The 17,176-nt window shown below is 45.2% G+C and overlaps 2 long non-coding RNA genes across 2 annotated transcripts; both read right to left on the bottom strand.

Annotated features, from left to right (window-relative positions):
- Positions 1 to 6,728: 6,728 nt before the first annotated feature.
- On the bottom strand, positions 6,729 to 9,992 carry LOC140695379 (uncharacterized). Its single transcript, XR_012071110.1, has 3 exons — positions 9,853 to 9,992; positions 7,382 to 7,492; positions 6,729 to 6,962 (listed from the first exon to the last, which is right to left on the bottom strand). It is a non-coding gene; the product is annotated as an uncharacterized lncRNA (long non-coding RNA).
- A 2,070-nt stretch (positions 9,993 to 12,062) lies between these two features.
- LOC140695378 (uncharacterized) lies at positions 12,063 to 15,326 on the bottom strand. The gene is made up of 3 exons (XR_012071109.1): positions 15,187 to 15,326; positions 12,716 to 12,826; positions 12,063 to 12,296 (listed from the first exon to the last, which is right to left on the bottom strand). It is a non-coding gene; the product is annotated as an uncharacterized lncRNA (long non-coding RNA).
- Positions 15,327 to 17,176: the final 1,850 nt, after the last annotated feature.

The following is a 17,176-nucleotide window of genomic DNA, read 5'->3' as shown; positions in this document are numbered from 1 at the left end:
TCCCCTCCTCTCAGGCATCCATTTGGAAGGGTCAGTACCTGAGCTGCAATGAAGCCAGTACGAGAAGAGCAAGCCCCTCCTAGGATCAGAGTTCCTCCAGCTTCACACTCTGTGAACAACACTGAACTCCTAAAGGTCAAAGAGTCTCGACTGAAATAGATAGGAATTGAATACTTAGCTCACACAAAGAAACCATGGCCTTCCGCTAGATTCAGCAAATGTTGGGTTTATGTCTTCTCTGGGGTGAAGGGAGTGTGGTAAGTGAGGGGAATCTTTGACTGAACTTGTATATGTATTAGGCCTCAGTTTTTCAAGACAGTATAGGTAAATAGTATAAGTCAGATAGTGAACTGAACTGTAAATGTCACCAATGACATTAAAGACACTGCTTATGTGGACCATCTTTCACTTGATTCAAGCCCCCGGGGGCACTATATCATGGGGTTGTAGACTTGGTTGCGTTAAATTGCTTTACCCAACGTGATCGGATGATTAAGCGTTCTCATCACTGATAGAAGAACACCTGGTTCTCAATAGAGTAGCATAACTGCAGCAGGGTTCTCCTAGCTATTATGCCTCTAGGTGCTTTTGGATTCAAACCTAAATGGATATATTTGGTTTCTTTCCTCTTGTATTTTCCTAGAGAGGGATGTTACCCCTTGAAATGCCAACATTGACCAGTAGGTGTCATTCGGAGTAAAGGGCACCACATGCACAAGTGTATCCAAGGTTGGGGGTTATTTCATGTTTCCAATAGTTATTTAATGGTTCCTGTTGGTTTCGGAGGCTTCAACTGTAAAGAGCTGACATGACCCCTTTAACAGTTTGGACTGCTAGTTTGCATTCTATCTGTCTAGGTTTTCCGTAGAGCTGAAAAAATGTTACCAAAATTGACAAGTCTGGCTTCTAGGTCGATTTAGTGTGTTTCAAAAAATAACTTCATTTTCGTATAACTCCCAAAACATGTAAATGAATTCTGTTAAACTTCTTAAAGACTGCAAATGAGATATCAACACAATGTCAAAACAGGTGTCTTCAGAAAATCCCTCCCACCACGGATGTATAGAAACAAAGAGCAAATCAAATATCAGATTTCTGTGAAATGTATCTGGATAGTGTTGATTCATCGATGCCCAGTTGGCAGAGAAGAAGTGCAACCTGCACTCACTCGCTCCCATGTACAGAGCAATGGAAACATCCACTCACCCAGCCCTTGGCACAGGACACTTGCCGAAGAGAGGTCTGTTACTTCCAAAGACAGGATGAGGCCTCAGGACACCTGGAAGCAGGAGAAGGCAAAGCAGGGAATGGAAACCAGTGCAGGGTCTGACCCCTGGTGATGGAGCAACAAGGGTGAAAGTCTGTTTAACTTGGACGCACACTCTCAGCGGACAGGAGACATGGGATTGAAGGTGATGCACTGCGTGTTTGAAGAGTGCACAGCAGATGCTTGGCTGACAGAACTCAAAGAAACCAGTGCAAAATATCCCCACAGTTGGTTCTGAGACAAAGATCCGAGCTGCCAAATTTGAGGCAGCTGAGGCAGCGGTCAGGGAGGGATAGGGCTACGGATGATGGCACACGCTGAGTCTCAGGGATCTGGAGTGCGTTGTGGGATGTGGTGGGTCCTATCAAGAGAGCAAACCGACCTGTGACCCCAATGATAAAGCAACCACCCTAGCGAACGTGGTTGAGATTATCGATATGTCCCATGGCGACACCCAGTGCATCTGCAGGACCAGGGACCAATTTGGCATGTTGCCAATAGAGCACGTGTGGGGCTGAATCAGAGATATCATGCATCTGGTCTGAGGGATCCAGGGGGCCTTGGGTTTGAAATCAGTATGAAAAGCCTCAGGATCTGATAATTTCATAACCTGGGCTGGGATTATGGTTTGGTTTGAGGCACAGGATGCGCAACAGCTCTGTGGTTGCCTTCGTGCACCCGTGCCACAAGGATGAGAGGACAAGGAAGAGTGGACCAAGTCCACAGCTTGAGAAGATGGAGCATATCCTTCAGCATTATCTCCCAAATGCGGATGCTAACTTTTGGATGGCACCGGCACGGTACGTCATCGAGGACACCAAGGTCGGTCTGAGGGATCATTCCAGCAGGCCCTGATGTGTGACATCCATAGATATGCTTCCACTGGTGTTTCTGTAGACACAGAAGGTTTGGGAAGAACTGGTTTCATTGGGACATTCCCGTGGCACTACAAAGCACAAGCGCACTCTCAGTTTGCTGTTTTGGAAACACTCCAAATTGACATAGAGCAGAATGCAGAGCTGAGAACCTTTAGAAGCTTCATTTCCACAAGAGGAAGTGTCCTGTGCACTTTCCCCTTTGCGAGATAAGCGTAATCAAAATGAGGTTATGCTAATCAAAATCCTACGGGGTGTTCATCACAACTAAGGCAACACCAGCAATTGGAGATATACCAGACAACACACACAGGAACAGGACATGGCATCAATGTCTAGGAGAAATTGTCCTCACAGAAACCCCATGGAATTGCGTAGAGACAAGGGTCTAAAATTTTCACTTAACAAAGCCCTAGAAATTTACATTAGATACTTGATATTACCTGACCAGGAGATATAAAGAAGTACAGTAAAAGAAATAGGAAGTACCATTTTCAGTTCCAAAGAGATTGAAGGCCCAAAAGATAAGCTTTCAAACAACTAGACTGCAAAACGCTATACAGAGCAAGAATTGAAAGCGGAGGTGAGGGAAACACTGAACAACAACAGTGTCTCAGAATCACAAAAGGCAGAATACCAGAAAAGGGAAGAGAAAGTCTAACGATGAGCCAAATAATATCAGAAAACTCAATGGATGAGATAATATCAGGGCTAAACATCAGTCCTAAGCAGACTAGATTATGCAGAGGGACCCGTGATTGACTGTGAAGACAGGGGAACAGAAATCCCTCGGTCAGAAGCAGACATAGGAAAGCAAGTGCAAACCAAAGAAAATATTGCTGTTGAATCCTGGGGTTAGACAAGGCATGAAAGACTAGGATTCATAAGAGTCCAAGATGGAAAAGAAAGAGATAAAGAAACAAAAAATGTCTGAAAAGTTATCTGCAGAAAAATCAGACTGAAACATGCTGAAAGCCAAGAAAGAATCATCTATGCGAATTCAGGAAGTACACAGCGTCCAAAGGAGGTGGAATCACTATAGACCTAGCAGCAGCTCTTTGATTCAAATCAACAAAGTTCATGAGCATCCCAGTGACTAAAAATGCGCCTGGAGGAAACCAACATAGTCACAAGAGAACCTCCAGAGGGGTTTCAGCTGATATCTCGGCAGCAATCGTGTAGGACAGGGAGGAGTGCCAGGACATAGACCATATCCTGAATGGCCAAATGCTGCCATCTAGGGAAGCCTATGCCACATGAACGCTGTTTCTAATAACGGCAGAGCTAGAGAATTCCACAGACCAGCAAATCTTAAAAGAATTCATCAGTTCGAGAAAAAAAAAAAAGAATACAGCAGTTCGATTCTTATCCTAAAAGGCAGGATGAGAATTCTCCCTTGAATAGAAAAGGAACAAGATGAAATGGAAAGAAGAAAACCATTATTGGAAATGCAAGAGGAGCATGAGTGGCAAAGAAGAAACAAGAACAAGGCAAGGAGGACATCAAAACCCTAAAGATGGGAGAGGGAAGCAGGAAATCTTAGGTGATTGGAAGCACTATCTTAAGTGAATCAGCTTATATGACTCTCTGTTTGAAGCGAACGGAGAGATGCATGGCCTGACGTGTTTGCCAAACAAACGAGAAGCAGACCAACAAAGAATCAAAGAAACAAACTAGCACCAAAAGGGTATGGTTGGCTGACATATACCAAGGGAACCATGATTATTCAAAAGAAAATACTCAAGGTGATGTCAAGGATCATTCAGAATGCATCGAACCAGTATCGCGGCTTGCATGTACTCAGCACACTTGTATTCGGAAATCAGAGGCGTGCATTTATATTCATAAATGTTGATTCAAAAGAGCTTAGCGTGACCTAACCCAAATGCCGATTTGGAGTCCAGTGGATTCCTAGTCCTTGATATAGACTTGCAAGTCTTCCAACAGGAGGAATGAATGCCATATTGTACCCTACGTGGAGAAGAAATGGCATAAGCCTATAACAAAGACAAGTAGCTCTGCAAATGTGTATTAAGAGCAAAAGAGACAGACAGTAAACTGCACATTGGGGTTGGTTTCATTTCTAGGAATTTCAGCCCCCATGGAACCAATGGATCCGTGTCCTGAGAGTGCGGGTGTTTCAGCAGAAATCAACAGACGGATATGTATTCCGGGTGTACGGATATTACAGGAACGTAAGTTTCCTTTAGTGGGTCTCTGTGTACTGTGAACTGTTAGAAAGTTTAAAGACGTGTGAAATCATCAACTGAAAATGGACACGCTTCCGTCCATTGGTACTGTGCATACAGATCTGAACAAAAGGAAAGAGGGAAGAACAAAGGCCCATGGGACTATAGTGGGAAGAATCACATTTACCTTAGGAACCTCTGGTCGGATGCAGCCCCTCCCCCAACACTGACAAGATGCAGCAGCCATTGGGGATGGCAGTTACCGGTTGGATTCCAGGTGGAATGTTGGTGTGTACCGCGAGGCTTGTTGTGGCTGTTGGATCCTAGGTAACCGGGCAGAGTTCTGTGGGTGGATCAGTGTGATGGAGGGGCTGCCGCCCTCTGTGGAGCTTGGCTTAGGTGTTTGGTCCGGGAAGCTGTGTAAGTTGAGATACTGCTGCTGCCCAAAGACCTGAGTTCACAGGTCAGTTTCCAGAACCTGAAAGGGAAGACAGTGGAAGATCTGCCTGTCATCAGCTTACTGGTGAGGCTGCGAGGTTCTTTCAGACTTGCTCAGTCCCGGTGGAGTCGACTTTATGGGAGACACCAAGAGAAGCTGGGCGAAAAGCTGGCTGCACGGATTGAGGAGAGATGCGAACACATTGATGAGAGACGTTCTGCTACAATGGAGAAGACTGGCCTGGAGACAGCTGTAGAGGATACCAGGCTCGCAAGACATTCATGAGACATATTGAACCTCGCTGAAACTGGCAGAAACATACGGAGTGCCAACGTGGACTTGAGGAAGTTCCTCGATTCTCTGCTCCATGTACGGGTCCAAGATCCCTGACGTCTAAAAGAGAAGAGATGGCAGAGATGATCAAAACGCTCATGTTCTTGGAAGAGGTCGTGACAATCCACACATCCCAAGGGGCATTTCCAAGCCACTCAGACCAAAATGCACCAAGCCCAGGTAAGCCTTTTTCCCAGGTTTGGGCCTTGCTATCAAGCACTTGCTCTTCCCTCCCCTCCTCTCAGGCATCCATTTGGAAGGGTCAGTACCTGAGCTGCAATGAAGCCAGTACGAGAAGAGCAAGCCCCTCCTAGGATCAGAGTTCCTCCAGCTTCACACTCTGTGAACAACACTGAACTCCTAAAGGTCAAAGAGTCTCGACTGAAATAGATAGGAATTGAATACTTAGCTCACACAAAGAAACCATGGCCTTCCGCTAGATTCAGCAAATGTTGGGTTTATGTCTTCTCTGGGGTGAAGGGAGTGTGGTAAGTGAGGGGAATCTTTGACTGAACTTGTATATGTATTAGGCCTCAGTTTTTCAAGACAGTATAGGTAAATAGTATAAGTCAGATAGTGAACTGAACTGTAAATGTCGCCAATGACATTAAAGACACAGCTTATGTGGACCATCTTTCACTTGATTCAAGCCCCCGGGGGCACTATATCATGGGGTTGTAGACTTGGTTGCGTTAAATTGCTTTACCCAACGTGATCGGATGATTAAGCGTTCTCATCACTGATAGAAGAACACCTGGTTCTCAATAGACTAGCATAACTGCAGCAGGGTTCTCCTAGCTATTATGCCTCTAGGTGCTTTTGGATTCAAACCTAAATGGATATATTTGGTTTCTTTCCTCTTGTATTTTCCTAGAGAGGGATGTTACCCCTTGAAATGCCAACATTGGCCAGTAGGTGTCATTCGGAGTAAAGGGCACCACATGCACAAGTGTATCCAAGGTTGGGGGTTATTTCATGTTTCCAATAGTTATTTAATGGTTCCTGTTGGTTTCGGAGGCTTCAACTGTAAAGAGCTGACATGACCCCTTTAACAGTTTGGACTGCTAGTTTGCATTCTATCTGTCTAGGTTTTCCGTAGAGCTGAAAAAATGTTACCAAAATTGACAAGTCTGGCTTCTAGGTCGATACAGTGTGTTTCAAAAAATAACTTCATTTTCGTATAACTCCCAAAACATGTAAATGAATTCTGTTAAACTTCTTAAAGACTGCAAATGAGATATCAACACAATGTCAAAACAGGTGTCTTCGGACAATCCCTCCCACCACGGCTGTATAGAAACAAAGAGCTAATCAAATATCAGATTTCTGTGAAATGTATCTGGATAGTGTTGATTCATCGATGCCCAGTTGGCAGAGAAGAAGTGCAACCTGCACTCACTCGCTCCCATGTACAGAGCAATGGAAACATCCACTCACCCAGCCCTTGGCACAGGACACTTGCCGAAGAGAGGTCTGTTACTTCCAAAGACAGGATGAGGCCTCAGGACACCTGGAAGCAGGAGAAGGCAAAGCAGGGAATGGAAACCAGTGCAGGGTCTGACCCCTGGTGATGGAGCAACAAGGGTGAAAGTCTGTTTAACTTGGACGCACACTCTCAGCGGACAGGAGACATGGGATTGAAGGTGATGCACTGCGTGTTTGAAGAGTGCACAGCAGATGCTTGGCTGACAGAACTCAAAGAAACCAGTGCAAAATATCCCCACAGTTGGTTCTGAGACAAAGATCCGAGCTGCCAAATTTGAGGCAGCTGAGGCAGCGGTCAGGGAGGGATAGGGCTACGGATGATGGCACACGCTGAGTCTCAGGGATCTGGAGTGCGTTGTGGGATGTGGTGGGTCCTATCAAGAGAGCAAACCGACCTGTGACCCCAATGATAAAGCAACCACCCTAGCGAACGTGGTTGAGATTATCGATATGTCCCATGGCGACACCCAGTGCATCTGCAGGACCAGGGACCAATTTGGCATGTTGCCAATAGAGCACGTGTGGGGCTGAATCAGAGATATCATGCATCTGGTCTGAGGGATCCAGGGGGCCTTGGGTTTGAAATCAGTATGAAAAGCCTCAGGATCTGATAATTTCATAACCTGGGCTGGGATTATGGTTTGGTTTGAGGCACAGGATGCGCAACAGCTCTGTGGTTGCCTTCGTGCACCCGTGCCACAAGGATGAGAGGACAAGGAAGAGTGGACCAAGTCCACAGCTTGAGAAGATGGAGCATATCCTTCAGCATTATCTCCCAAATGCGGATGCTAACTTTTGGATGGCACCGGCACGGTACGTCATCGAGGACACCAAGGTCGGTCTGAGGGATCATTCCAGCAGGCCCTGATGTGTGACATCCATAGATATGCTTCCACTGGTGTTTCTGTAGACACAGAAGGTTTGGGAAGAACTGGTTTCATTGGGACATTCCCGTGGCACTACAAAGCACAAGCGCACTCTCAGTTTGCTGTTTTGGAAACACTCCAAATTGACATAGAGCAGAATGCAGAGCTGAGAACCTTTAGAAGCTTCATTTCCACAAGAGGAAGTGTCCTGTGCACTTTCCCCTTTGCGAGATAAGCGTAATCAAAATGAGGTTATGCTAATCAAAATCCTACGGGGTGTTCATCACAACTAAGGCAACACCAGCAATTGGAGATATACCAGACAACACACACAGGAACAGGACATGGCATCAATGTCTAGGAGAAATTGTCCTCACAGAAACCCCATGGAATTGCGTAGAGACAAGGGTCTAAAATTTTCACTTAACAAAGCCCTAGAAATTTACATTAGATACTTGATATTACCTGACCAGGAGATATAAAGAAGTACAGTAAAAGAAATAGGAAGTACCATTTTCAGTTCCAAAGAGATTGAAGGCCCAAAAGATAAGCTTTCAAACAACTAGACTGCAAAACGCTATACAGAGCAAGAATTGAAAGCGGAGGTGAGGGAAACACTGAACAACAACAGTGTCTCAGAATCACAAAAGGCAGAATACCAGAAAAGGGAAGAGAAAGTCTAACGATGAGCCAAATAATATCAGAAAACTCAATGGATGAGATAATATCAGGGCTAAACATCAGTCCTAAGCAGACTAGATTATGCAGAGGGACCCGTGATTGACTGTGAAGACAGGGGAACAGAAATCCCTCGGTCAGAAGCAGACATAGGAAAGCAAGTGCAAACCAAAGAAAATATTGCTGTTGAATCCTGGGGTTAGACAAGGCATGAAAGACTAGGATTCATAAGAGTCCAAGATGGAAAAGAAAGAGATAAAGAAACAAAAAATGTCTGAAAAGTTATCTGCAGAAAAATCAGACTGAAACATGCTGAAAGCCAAGAAAGAGTCATCTATGCGAATTCAGGAAGTACACAGCGTCCAAAGGAGGTGGAATCACTATAGACCTAGCAGCAGCTCTTTGATTCAAATCAACAAAGTTCATGAGCATCCCAGTGACTAAAAATGCGCCTGGAGGAAACCAACATAGTCACAAGAGAACCTCCAGAGGGGTTTCAGCTGATATCTCGGCAGCAATCGTGTGGGACAGGGAGGAGTGCCAGGACATAGACCATATCCTGAATGGCCAAATGCTGCCATCTAGGGAAGCCTATGCCACATGAACGCTGTTTCTAATAACGGCAGAGCTAGAGAATTCCACAGACCAGCAAATCTTAAAAGAATTCATCAGTTCGAGAAAAAAAAAAAAGAATACAGCAGTTCGATTCTTATCCTAAAAGGCAGGATGAGAATTCTCCCTTGAATAGAAAAGGAACAAGATGAAATGGAAAGAAGAAAACCATTATTGGAAATGCAAGAGGAGCATGAGTGGCAAAGAAGAAACAAGAACAAGGCAAGGAGGACATCAAAACCCTAAAGATGGGAGAGGGAAGCAGGAAATCTTAGGTGATTGGAAGCACTATCTTAAGTGAATCAGCTTATATGACTCTCTGTTTGAAGCGAACGGAGAGATGCATGGCCTGACGTGTTTGCCAAACAAACGAGAAGCAGACCAACAAAGAATCAAAGAAACAAACTAGCACCAAAAGGGTATGGTTGGCTGACATATACCAAGGGAACCATGATTATTCAAAAGAAAATACTCAAGGTGATGTCAAGGATCATTCAGAATGCATCGAACCAGTATCGCGGCTTGCATGTACTCAGCACACTTGTATTCGGAAATCAGAGGCGTGCATTTATATTCATAAATGTTGATTCAAAAGAGCTTAGCGTGACCTAACCCAAATGCCGATTTGGAGTCCAGTGGATTCCTAGTCCTTGATATAGACTTGCAAGTCTTCCAACAGGAGGAATGAATGCCATATTGTACCCTACGTGGAGAAGAAATGGCATAAGCCTATAACAAAGACAAGTAGCTCTGCAAATGTGTATTAAGAGCAAAAGAGACAGACAGTAAACTGCACATTGGGGTTGGTTTCATTTCTAGGAATTTCAGCCCCCATGGAACCAATGGATCCGTGTCCTGAGAGTGCGGGTGTTTCAGCAGAAATCAACAGACGGATATGTATTCCGGGTGTACGGATATTACAGGAACGTAAGTTTCCTTTAGTGGGTCTCTGTGTACTGTGAACTGTTAGAAAGTTTAAAGACGTGTGAAATCATCAACTGAAAATGGACACGCTTCCGTCCATTGGTACTGTGCATACAGATCTGAACAAAAGGAAAGAGGGAAGAACAAAGGCCCATGGGACTATAGTGGGAAGAATCACATTTACCTTAGGAACCTCTGGTCGGATGCAGCCCCTCCCCCAACACTGACAAGATGCAGCAGCCATTGGGGATGGCAGTTACCGGTTGGATTCCAGGTGGAATGTTGGTGTGTACCGCGAGGCTTGTTGTGGCTGTTGGATCCTAGGTAACCGGGCAGAGTTCTGTGGGTGGATCAGTGTGATGGAGGGGCTGCCGCCCTCTGTGGAGCTTGGCTTAGGTGTTTGGTCCGGGAAGCTGTGTAAGTTGAGATACTGCTGCTGCCCAAAGACCTGAGTTCACAGGTCAGTTTCCAGAACCTGAAAGGGAAGACAGTGGAAGATCTGCCTGTCATCAGCTTACTGGTGAGGCTGCGAGGTTCTTTCAGACTTGCTCAGTCCCGGTGGAGTCGACTTTATGGGAGACACCAAGAGAAGCTGGGCGAAAAGCTGGCTGCACGGATTGAGGAGAGATGCGAACACATTGATGAGAGACGTTCTGCTACAATGGAGAAGACTGGCCTGGAGACAGCTGTAGAGGATACCAGGCTCGCAAGACATTCATGAGACATATTGAACCTCGCTGAAACTGGCAGAAACATACGGAGTGCCAACGTGGACTTGAGGAAGTTCCTCGATTCTCTGCTCCATGTACGGGTCCAAGATCCCTGACGTCTAAAAGAGAAGAGATGGCAGAGATGATCAAAACGCTCATGTTCTTGGAAGAGGTCGTGACAATCCACACATCCCAAGGGGCATTTCCAAGCCACTCAGACCAAAATGCACCAAGCCCAGGTAAGCCTTTTTCCCAGGTTTGGGCCTTGCTATCAAGCACTTGCTCTTCCCTCCCCTCCTCTCAGGCATCCATTTGGAAGGGTCAGTACCTGAGCTGCAATGAAGCCAGTACGAGAAGAGCAAGCCCCTCCTAGGATCAGAGTTCCTCCAGCTTCACACTCTGTGAACAACACTGAACTCCTAAAGGTCAAAGAGTCTCGACTGAAATAGATAGGAATTGAATACTTAGCTCACACAAAGAAACCATGGCCTTCCGCTAGATTCAGCAAATGTTGGGTTTATGTCTTCTCTGGGGTGAAGGGAGTGTGGTAAGTGAGGGGAATCTTTGACTGAACTTGTATATGTATTAGGCCTCAGTTTTTCAAGACAGTATAGGTAAATAGTATAAGTCAGATAGTGAACTGAACTGTAAATGTCGCCAATGACATTAAAGACACAGCTTATGTGGACCATCTTTCACTTGATTCAAGCCCCCGGGGGCACTATATCATGGGGTTGTAGACTTGGTTGCGTTAAATTGCTTTACCCAACGTGATCGGATGATTAAGCGTTCTCATCACTGATAGAAGAACACCTGGTTCTCAATAGACTAGCATAACTGCAGCAGGGTTCTCCTAGCTATTATGCCTCTAGGTGCTTTTGGATTCAAACCTAAATGGATATATTTGGTTTCTTTCCTCTTGTATTTTCCTAGAGAGGGATGTTACCCCTTGAAATGCCAACATTGGCCAGTAGGTGTCATTCGGAGTAAAGGGCACCACATGCACAAGTGTATCCAAGGTTGGGGGTTATTTCATGTTTCCAATAGTTATTTAATGGTTCCTGTTGGTTTCGGAGGCTTCAACTGTAAAGAGCTGACATGACCCCTTTAACAGTTTGGACTGCTAGTTTGCATTCTATCTGTCTAGGTTTTCCGTAGAGCTGAAAAAATGTTACCAAAATTGACAAGTCTGGCTTCTAGGTCGATACAGTGTGTTTCAAAAAATAACTTCATTTTCGTATAACTCCCAAAACATGTAAATGAATTCTGTTAAACTTCTTAAAGACTGCAAATGAGATATCAACACAATGTCAAAACAGGTGTCTTCGGACAATCCCTCCCACCACGGCTGTATAGAAACAAAGAGCTAATCAAATATCAGATTTCTGTGAAATGTATCTGGATAGTGTTGATTCATCGATGCCCAGTTGGCAGAGAAGAAGTGCAACCTGCACTCACTCGCTCCCATGTACAGAGCAATGGAAACATCCACTCACCCAGCCCTTGGCACAGGACACTTGCCGAAGAGAGGTCTGTTACTTCCAAAGACAGGATGAGGCCTCAGGACACCTGGAAGCAGGAGAAGGCAAAGCAGGGAATGGAAACCAGTGCAGGGTCTGACCCCTGGTGATGGAGCAACAAGGGTGAAAGTCTGTTTAACTTGGACGCACACTCTCAGCGGACAGGAGACATGGGATTGAAGGTGATGCACTGCGTGTTTGAAGAGTGCACAGCAGATGCTTGGCTGACAGAACTCAAAGAAACCAGTGCAAAATATCCCCACAGTTGGTTCTGAGACAAAGATCCGAGCTGCCAAATTTGAGGCAGCTGAGGCAGCGGTCAGGGAGGGATAGGGCTACGGATGATGGCACACGCTGAGTCTCAGGGATCTGGAGTGCGTTGTGGGATGTGGTGGGTCCTATCAAGAGAGCAAACCGACCTGTGACCCCAATGATAAAGCAACCAACCTAGCGAACGTGGTTGAGATTATCGATATGTCCCATGGCGACACCCAGTGCATCTGCAGGACCAGGGACCAATTTGGCATGTTGCCAATAGAGCACGTGTGGGGCTGAATCAGAGATATCATGCATCTGGTCTGAGGGATCCAGGGGGCCTTGGGTTTGAAATCAGTATGAAAAGCCTCAGGATCTGATAATTTCATAACCTGGGCTGGGATTATGGTTTGGTTTGAGGCACAGGATGCGCAACAGCTCTGTGGTTGCCTTCGTGCACCCGTGCCACAAGGATGAGAGGACAAGGAAGAGTGGACCAAGTCCACAGCTTGAGAAGATGGAGCATATCCTTCAGCATTATCTCCCAAATGCGGATGCTAACTTTTGGATGGCACCGGCACGGTACGTCATCGAGGACACCAAGGTCGGTCTGAGGGATCATTCCAGCAGGCCCTGATGTGTGACATCCATAGATATGCTTCCACTGGTGTTTCTGTAGACACAGAAGGTTTGGGAAGAACTGGTTTCATTGGGACATTCCCGTGGCACTACAAAGCACAAGCGCACTCTCAGTTTGCTGTTTTGGAAACACTCCAAATTGACATAGAGCAGAATGCAGAGCTGAGAACTTTTAGAAGCTTCATTTCCACAAGAGGAAGTGTCCTGTGCACTTTCCCCTTTGCGAGATAAGCGTAATCAAAATGAGGTTATGCTAATCAAAATCCTACGGGGTGTTCATCACAACTAAGGCAACACCAGCAATTGGAGATATACCAGACAACACACACAGGAACAGGACATGGCATCAATGTCTAGGAGAAATTGTCCTCACAGAAACCCCATGGAATTGCGTAGAGACAAGGGTCTAAAATTTTCACTTAACAAAGCCCTAGAAATTTACATTAGATACTTGATATTACCTGACCAGGAGATATAAAGAAGTACAGTAAAAGAAATAGGAAGTACCATTTTCAGTTCCAAAGAGATTGAAGGCCCAAAAGATAAGCTTTCAAACAACTAGACTGCAAAACGCTATACAGAGCAAGAATTGAAAGCGGAGGTGAGGGAAACACTGAACAACAACAGTGTCTCAGAATCACAAAAGGCAGAATACCAGAAAAGGGAAGAGAAAGTCTAACGATGAGCCAAATAATATCAGAAAACTCAATGGATGAGATAATATCAGGGCTAAACATCAGTCCTAAGCAGACTAGATTATGCAGAGGGACCCGTGATTGACTGTGAAGACAGGGGAACAGAAATCCCTCGGTCAGAAGCAGACATAGGAAAGCAAGTGCAAACCAAAGAAAATATTGCTGTTGAATCCTGGGGTTAGACAAGGCATGAAAGACTAGGATTCATAAGAGTCCAAGATGGAAAAGAAAGAGATAAAGAAACAAAAAATGTCTGAAAAGTTATCTGCAGAAAAATCAGACTGAAACATGCTGAAAGCCAAGAAAGAGTCATCTATGCGAATTCAGGAAGTACACAGCGTCCAAAGGAGGTGGAATCACTATAGACCTAGCAGCAGCTCTTTGATTCAAATCAACAAAGTTCATGAGCATCCCAGTGACTAAAAATGCGCCTGGAGGAAACCAACATAGTCACAAGAGAACCTCCAGAGGGGTTTCAGCTGATATCTCGGCAGCAATCGTGTAGGACAGGGAGGAGTGCCAGGACATAGACCATATCCTGAATGGCCAAATGCTGCCATCTAGGGAAGCCTATGCCACATGAACGCTGTTTCTAATAACGGCAGAGCTAGAGAATTCCACAGACCAGCAAATCTTAAAAGAATTCATCAGTTCGAGAAAAAAAAAAAAGAATACAGCAGTTCGATTCTTATCCTAAAAGGCAGGATGAGAATTCTCCCTTGAATAGAAAAGGAACAAGATGAAATGGAAAGAAGAAAACCATTATTGGAAATGCAAGAGGAGCATGAGTGGCAAAGAAGAAACAAGAACAAGGCAAGGAGGACATCAAAACCCTAAAGATGGGAGAGGGAAGCAGGAAATCTTAGGTGATTGGAAGCACTATCTTAAGTGAATCAGCTTATATGACTCTCTGTTTGAAGCGAACGGAGAGATGCATGGCCTGACGTGTTTGCCAAACAAACGAGAAGCAGACCAACAAAGAATCAAAGAAACAAACTAGCACCAAAAGGGTATGGTTGGCTGACATATACCAAGGGAACCATGATTATTCAAAAGAAAATACTCAAGGTGATGTCAAGGATCATTCAGAATGCATCGAACCAGTATCGCGGCTTGCATGTACTCAGCACACTTGTATTCGGAAATCAGAGGCGTGCATTTATATTCATAAATGTTGATTCAAAAGAGCTTAGCGTGACCTAACCCAAATGCCGATTTGGAGTCCAGTGGATTCCTAGTCCTTGATATAGACTTGCAAGTCTTCCAACAGGAGGAATGAATGCCATATTGTACCCTACGTGGAGAAGAAATGGCATAAGCCTATAACAAAGACAAGTAGCTCTGCAAATGTGTATTAAGAGCAAAAGAGACAGACAGTAAACTGCACATTGGGGTTGGTTTCATTTCTAGGAATTTCAGCCCCCATGGAACCAATGGATCCGTGTCCTGAGAGTGCGGGTGTTTCAGCAGAAATCAACAGACGGATATGTATTCCGGGTGTACGGATATTACAGGAACGTAAGTTTCCTTTAGTGGGTCTCTGTGTACTGTGAACTGTTAGAAAGTTTAAAGACGTGTGAAATCATCAACTGAAAATGGACACGCTTCCGTCCATTGGTACTGTGCATACAGATCTGAACAAAAGGAAAGAGGGAAGAACAAAGGCCCATGGGACTATAGTGGGAAGAATCACATTTACCTTAGGAACCTCTGGTCGGATGCAGCCCCTCCCCCAACACTGACAAGATGCAGCAGCCATTGGGGATGGCAGTTACCGGTTGGATTCCAGGTGGAATGTTGGTGTGTACCGCGAGGCTTGTTGTGGCTGTTGGATCCTAGGTAACCGGGCAGAGTTCTGTGGGTGGATCAGTGTGATGGAGGGGCTGCCGCCCTCTGTGGAGCTTGGCTTAGGTGTTTGGTCCGGGAAGCTGTGTAAGTTGAGATACTGCTGCTGCCCAAAGACCTGAGTTCACAGGTCAGTTTCCAGAACCTGAAAGGGAAGACAGTGGAAGATCTGCCTGTCATCAGCTTACTGGTGAGGCTGCGAGGTTCTTTCAGACTTGCTCAGTCCCGGTGGAGTCGACTTTATGGGAGACACCAAGAGAAGCTGGGCGAAAAGCTGGCTGCACGGATTGAGGAGAGATGCGAACACATTGATGAGAGACGTTCTGCTACAATGGAGAAGACTGGCCTGGAGACAGCTGTAGAGGATACCAGGCTCGCAAGACATTCATGAGACATATTGAACCTCGCTGAAACTGGCAGAAACATACGGAGTGCCAACGTGGACTTGAGGAAGTTCCTCGATTCTCTGCTCCATGTACGGGTCCAAGATCCCTGACGTCTAAAAGAGAAGAGATGGCAGAGATGATCAAAACGCTCATGTTCTTGGAAGAGGTCGTGACAATCCACACATCCCAAGGGGCATTTCCAAGCCACTCAGACCAAAATGCACCAAGCCCAGGTAAGCCTTTTTCCCAGGTTTGGGCCTTGCTATCAAGCACTTGCTCTTCCCTCCCCTCCTCTCAGGCATCCATTTGGAAGGGTCAGTACCTGAGCTGCAATGAAGCCAGTACGAGAAGAGCAAGCCCCTCCTAGGATCAGAGTTCCTCCAGCTTCACACTCTGTGAACAACACTGAACTCCTAAAGGTCAAAGAGTCTCGACTGAAATAGATAGGAATTGAATACTTAGCTCACACAAAGAAACCATGGCCTTCCGCTAGATTCAGCAAATGTTGGGTTTATGTCTTCTCTGGGGTGAAGGGAGTGTGGTAAGTGAGGGGAATCTTTGACTGAACTTGTATATGTATTAGGCCTCAGTTTTTCAAGACAGTATAGGTAAATAGTATAAGTCAGATAGTGAACTGAACTGTAAATGTCGCCAATGACATTAAAGACACAGCTTATGTGGACCATCTTTCACTTGATTCAAGCCCCCGGGGGCACTATATCATGGGGTTGTAGACTTGGTTGCGTTAAATTGCTTTACCCAACGTGATCGGATGATTAAGCGTTCTCATCACTGATAGAAGAACACCTGGTTCTCAATAGAGTAGCATAACTGCAGCAGGGTTCTCCTAGCTATTATGCCTCTAGGTGCTTTTGGATTCAAACCTAAATGGATATATTTGGTTTCTTTCCTCTTGTATTTTCCTAGAGAGGGATGTTACCCCTTGAAATGCCAACATTGGCCAGTAGGTGTCATTCGGAGTAAAGGGCACCACATGCACAAGTGTATCCAAGGTTGGGGGTTATTTCATGTTTCCAATAGTTATTTAATGGTTCCTGTTGGTTTCGGAGGCTTCAACTGTAAAGAGCTGACATGACCCCTTTAACAGTTTGGACTGCTAGTTTGCATTCTATCTGTCTAGGTTTTCCGTAGAGCTGAAAAAATGTTACCAAAATTGACAAGTCTGGCTTCTAGGTCGATACAGTGTGTTTCAAAAAATAACTTCATTTTCGTATAACTCCCAAAACATGTAAATGAATTCTGTTAAACTTCTTAAAGACTGCAAATGAGATATCAACACAATGTCAAAACAGGTGTCTTCGGACAATCCCTCCCACCACGGCTGTATAGAAACAAAGAGCTAATCAAATATCAGATTTCTGTGAAATGTATCTGGATAGTGTTGATTCATCGATGCCCAGTTGGCAGAGAAGAAGTGCAACCTGCACTCACTCGCTC

This window comes from Vicugna pacos, unplaced genomic scaffold, assembly GCF_048564905.1.
Source record: "Vicugna pacos unplaced genomic scaffold, VicPac4 scaffold_200, whole genome shotgun sequence".
In the NCBI taxonomy this organism is placed as follows: Eukaryota; Metazoa; Chordata; class Mammalia; order Artiodactyla; family Camelidae; genus Vicugna; species Vicugna pacos.
The sequence above is the reverse complement of the archived record's forward strand: the minus strand, read 5'-3'. Positions and strand labels throughout refer to the sequence as shown.